The sequence below is a fragment of the Miscanthus floridulus genome, chromosome 8 (genome assembly GCF_019320115.1).
Source record: "Miscanthus floridulus cultivar M001 chromosome 8, ASM1932011v1, whole genome shotgun sequence".
In the NCBI taxonomy this organism is placed as follows: domain Eukaryota; kingdom Viridiplantae; phylum Streptophyta; class Magnoliopsida; order Poales; family Poaceae; genus Miscanthus; species Miscanthus floridulus.
In genome coordinates, this window is record NC_089587.1 from 176,195,996 (window position 1) to 176,201,712 (window position 5,717).

General features: G+C 49.2%; 1 pseudogene; it reads left to right on the top strand.

Annotated features, from left to right (window-relative positions):
- The first annotated feature begins 3,865 nt into the window (after window positions 1–3,865).
- LOC136474092 (7-deoxyloganetin glucosyltransferase-like) lies at window positions 3,866–5,336 on the top strand (annotated as a pseudogene).
- Window positions 5,337–5,717: the final 381 nt, after the last annotated feature.

A 5,717-nucleotide genomic window follows, 5' to 3' on the forward strand; every position in this document is an offset into this window, starting at 1 on the left:
GGAATTGTTGAGTTTTCCTTTCATAAGTGCAACGAAAATTTTTGAAGAGGTGGGAACTTACGCAGAGGAATATAGCTAAGTAGGGGTGTTTTGGAAAGGCTGGAGCTAATCATTTGAAGGAGGCCAAGGAATTGGCCTAGCAGCACACCGCCGAGCCATATGGACCCCGCTGCCATATCTTTAGCGTACAGGGCAAGGGTGCCACAAGCTTGGGCGGCGAACGTTATGGTAGACGAAACTACCGAGTTGATCTTGAAAAGGTAGAGTGAAGTTGCAACGTCCCTCAGATCATGCATGCCCCTTGCTATCATATGATCACGGCCTATAGGGTTCGTGGGTACAACTATGAGGATTTGCCATATATGTCACCCTTGTATCTCTGTTCAAACACCATTAGTATTTGGGAGATGAGCTTCGACCCATACCTTGATCCGACACAGTGGCCACCTTATAATGGTTATGACTACGTGCCACATCTGGATCTAATGAAGGTAGGGAAGCGTAGGAGGAAGAAGAAGCGACTCAAGGGGGACATTGAGAGGGTATGGCGAAGACATGTATGGTGGGGGAGACTTCAATGAGACCCATGGCAGGAATCTTTGCTCCGTTTGCAAAGAATCTGGTTACAAGGCTAGCAGGCATAGAAGACGAGGGTAGCATGTCCTTTCATATTGTGTTCATATTGCATAACAAGTAGTTCAAATTTTGCAATGCTACATAATGTTAATTTGAATACTCTAACCCTTTGTTTATCAATTTGTAACAGGATGGCCCCTCCCACGCCGCACCAGATGTACCCCCTTCTTGAGGTGGAGTACGATGACCTCCTTCTTCCATCGGACGATGAGGTTTTCAAGAGGCATTCGAGGGATCCTTACATTCCTAGGACTTAGTTCATAACGTTCAACTTATGTCGAACGAATATTGTCGTCCGAAACTTGCAGACTCATGAACCAATGAAAATGTTATGTGACAACTTATCATCCATTTATTTGCTTCATATTCATTTCAACTTGTGCACGATCGCGGAAGCACTTGTAGTTGTTTACAGCACCGACAGCAGCTCAATTGAGGCTGGTCGGTTTCTGTCCGTGTCACTGCCGCGCCGTGGACTATGGTGCGGCAGAACCACTAGGCTATGGTGCCGTATTTAAGATAATTTCACTCGATTCTATTCATTTTAGAAATTCTCAACGCATGATACAAACGGATGGGATCACTTAAGATCGATCATGGGTAATCCGAATACATGATACATGGGTACAATACATCAATAGTTCAAATGGAATATAAGACAACACAATGGAATTTCTAGCTACATTGATCATTAATAAAGCATGGAACTAACAGACGGCGCAATAAAAAACCCTTAGTCAGAAATATACTGAGTAAGCAACTCGTCGTCCGAGTACCAATCCTCAACCACAACCCTGTTGCTGTGGCTAGGTTCACCTGTATTGCCCAAATCTGCGTTTCGCCTGTAGTAACGGCCTCTGCTTCATCTACGGCCTGAGACAAGAACACGTTCTCTTCCTCCTCGTTGATGTGGCTAGGCTCACCTGCATTGCTCTAACCTCCGTGTCACCTATCGTAAGCGGCCTCCGCTTCCTCTGCGGCCTGAGTGAAGAACGCGTCGTCATCCTCCTCCGCCTGCAAACCCGCCTCTATTAGAGCGATGTGCTCTCTCAGTCCGCTAGTGTCGTCCTCAGCCTCCTCCGCCTACAAGCCTACCTCTGCTAGAGTGATGAGCTTGCTGAGTCTGGCAGTGTCATCCTCATCCTCGTCCCCTTCATCAGACAACACAATCGGTGATTCAACGGTACGACCAGCTCGCTTTTTGTGCTCATCTAACTTCTTTTCCTTGTACCTCGCACGAGCCACCTCTGTAGCATGTTCCTCGTTGCATCCAATCTCTTTATGTATAAAATGCAATCAGTTAGCAACGCGATTATATTATATTTAAAGTCGGGCAATGAAAAAAGGCTTTCAAGCACTCACTGACACATAATGCAACAACATGCTCGTTCAAGACCTACATCTGTCCTCTTGTCTCCTCCCTTGCCTCCTTCCTTGCTCTCTCCTCCTCTAACGTCTCCGTCTCTCCAATCCCCATTTGTCAAGCCCAACATCGATCGGGTTACAAATACCGCGCTGTCTAGCAAACTCACGCATCTTGTCATTGTGATGTTTAACGCATAGGTTGACGTAGTCAGGTCCATATCCCCTCTTCCGTGCAATTACTTCCTTCCCCTTCAGTTCATCCAAGAACTTAGCTTGACCATCATAACATTCCCACCTGTATTTCCTAGTGCTCTGTTCAAATGAAAAATTATATCATATATGTCTTAGCAAAAGAAATAAAATACGATTTCATGGTTACCACAAAAATAACAAACCTCATCATAGTCAACCATATGGCCACAATAATGGCCTAGTCCAAGCTCCGAAGGGACTAGACCGTAGTTGAATTTAACACCACATTCGCACTTGACTGAAGGTGCTTTGTAAATTAACCTTTCTTTCTTCGTTTGCTTTGCCTTTGGAGGTTTTTCTGGCCATTGGTTCTTAGGACTATACAACCACTACTTGAAACGACACTTCTCCATTGAATATACCTAAATAAGGAGACATTAGTATATGAACACATATAGCTCAACATTTCAACACATACACTTTGCAGTTACTTCATGCTTGTTTGGACACACAAAGTCCAACGTATTCTCAGTGTTTATCACAACTCGATCTCTGCAATCGCACAGAGGAGGTTCCTCGAATCGTCTAACTGTGGCTAAGTGCTTCTCCTTAGCCATCATTGGAGGGGGTTAGGGGAGGTGGAACCCACCGCTCGAAGTGCTCTCATGGATGTCGCCCTCTCCACCAATCATCGAAAAGGAGGTACCTGAGGTCAAACTTGTCTGCACCGTCGATCCACTGAAAGAAAAAGCACCTCTCATGGGCCTACACAACAAAATTTCAACAAAATACTAGTAACATAGTAATATAAATGAAGAAAAAAAAACATATGGCAACAATTACTTATATTAAAACGACTGCATGTGTAGAAGCAATGAGCTGCTGTGTCTGGATGTCTTGATTTAAATACGTCGGCCGGATGACCACAGTCACAGTTAGGGACTGGGTGTTCAGGAGGGACGAGGCATCTTTGCTAGACTCGTCGGGGTACAATTCTCTAGGACGACCCCGTTTTCACCACAACTGCTCTCGAAACATGTCTTCCATCTAATAAAATTGTTTAAATTAAACATCAATCAAAATAACACAAATTAATATAAAATATAATCATTTGCATTGCAACTAAAATAATATAACCAACACTTATAGCAACAAAAATATACAAGGTAAACATACTTCTAACTAAATAATTAACCTTAACATTGACAAAATCAAACTAATATCTTCCTCCAAACCGTAGACTATAGTTCCCAAACAAAATTTTCCTTCTAACCTTAACTCTCATTCATAATATTCCTATCCACCATTCAAACAAAAATAAAAAGTGTGTCATTACCTTGAACGAGGATGAGAAGGGAGGGAGGCGGCCGAGGAATGGAAGGGAAGGGAGGGAGGGAGGCAGCAACGGAGGGCTAGGCGGGTGGCGGGCTTGCTACTCGGGCAGGCGGGACTGGCCGCAGGGCTTTTATTTGGCTCTGCTGCGCCACGGATCAGGGTGCGGCACTATCACGCCAAGATTGGTGATGCGGCAGGCCCTACCGCGTCACCGGTCAGCATTTCCGGTCATCGCCACATTAGCCACTCGCCGCGCCACTATGCATGGCGCGGCACAGGCTTTTCGCCGCGCCATGTTAATAGGCGTGGCCAAAAGTGTTAGTTTTGAAAAAAAACAATGTTAAATTTAAAATTAGTTTACAAAAGGTATTAAAATTAAAAAAAAATCACCGAGTACAACCACCGCCTCCTCATCCGGTCCCGGTGCCCCCAGGCCGTCGCAGGCCCACCGGGCTTCCGCTTCGCCACCATCCCCGACGGCCTGCCGCACTCGGACGCCGACGCCACGCAGGACCCGACCGCACTCTGTGACTCCACCATGAGGACCTGCCTCCCGAACCTCAAGAGCCTACTCGATCGCCTCAACGACGGCGATGGCGGGGTGCCGCCGGTGATGTGCATCGTGGCTGACAACGTCATGAGCTTTGGCGTGGACGCTGCCAAGGAGATTGGTGTGCCGTGCCTGCTCTTCTAGACGGCTAGCGCCTGCCGCTACATGGGCTACCGCCACTTCCAGTTCCTCATGGACAAAGGCCTTGCACCTCTCATAGGTTGGTATCGTTACGTGCATCATGGATCATGTACTCTGTATGTGATCGGTAGAACATGCTGCATGCTGCAGACGAAGCGCAGCTACCGAACGGGTACCTGGACACGCCGGTGGGGTGGGCGCGCAGGATGAGCACGCACATGCGGCTCAGGGACTTCCCGAGCTTCATCTACACCATGCAGCGCGGCGACATCCTGCTCGACTTCATGATGCACGAGGTGTCGCGCGCGAACGCCACCACCGCCGTCATCCCCAACACCTTTGACGAGCTCGACCCGACGGTGCTGGACACCATACGCGCCATCCTGCCGCCTGTCTACACCATCGGCGTGCTCAGTCTCCTCCTCGAGTGGCTGGCCGCCGCCGTCCCTGACCCTGGCGTCGTCGACGCCGCCGCCGCACTCGGCACGGTCCGCGCCAGCCTCTGGAAGGAAGACCACACCTGCCTACGGTGGCTGGACGGCAGAGCGGCCTTGTCCATGGTGTACATGAACCACGGGTGCATCACCACCATGTCGAACCAGGACCTGGTGGAGTTCGCGTGGGGGCTGGCGAGCAGCGGCTGCGACTTCCTGTGGATCATCCGGCCCGACCTGGTGAAGGGCGGCACCGCCGTGCTGCCACCCGAGTTCGTGGAGTCCACCAAGGGCAGGTGCCTCCTGGCGAGCTGGTGCGAGCAGGAGGCGGTGCTGCGGCACAGGGCGGTGGGGGTGTTCCTGACACACAGCGGGTGGAACTCCATGACGGAGAGCCTCAGCGCGGGCGTGCCGATGCTGTGCTGGCCCTTCTTCGCGGAGCAGCAGACCAACCGTCGGTACGCGTGCACCGAGTGGGGATTGGGGATGGAGGTCGACGGCGACGTGCGGCGGGAGGCTCTGGAGGCAACGATACTAGAGCCAATGGCCGGCGACAAGGGTATGGAGATGAAGCAGAGGGCGGACGAGTGGAAGGAGGCCGCCATTCAGGCCACGCTGCCTGGCGGCAGGGATTGACCAATCTGGACGACCTAATCAAGAATCACGTCCTACCCAAGTGCTGACGACTCTTTCCTGAAAAAAGAATATAATTTTAGTTTTCTATATTTAGCCAAACTATCTAAAGTTTGACTAAATTCATAAGTGTATCCATACGTATAACACAAGATTTAAAATAGAAAATAAAAAAGTTACACTTATTTGGTTTCAATATATATGATATTTTTATATAAACTTTGTCAAACACAAAATGCTAGTTTCATGCATTATTATATGGGTATGCATTGGTAGCAGGTGAATGACGCTATCAGTCATCATCAACCTCCGCGCCCCACCGCGTCTGCCTCACCATGCCCCATGTGCGTATTCTTCCTCCTCGCTTCCCACCTTCGCCTACCTCGTTGGCAGCTGCGCCCTCATCCTCATCCTCGTCTCGCAGCCACCCA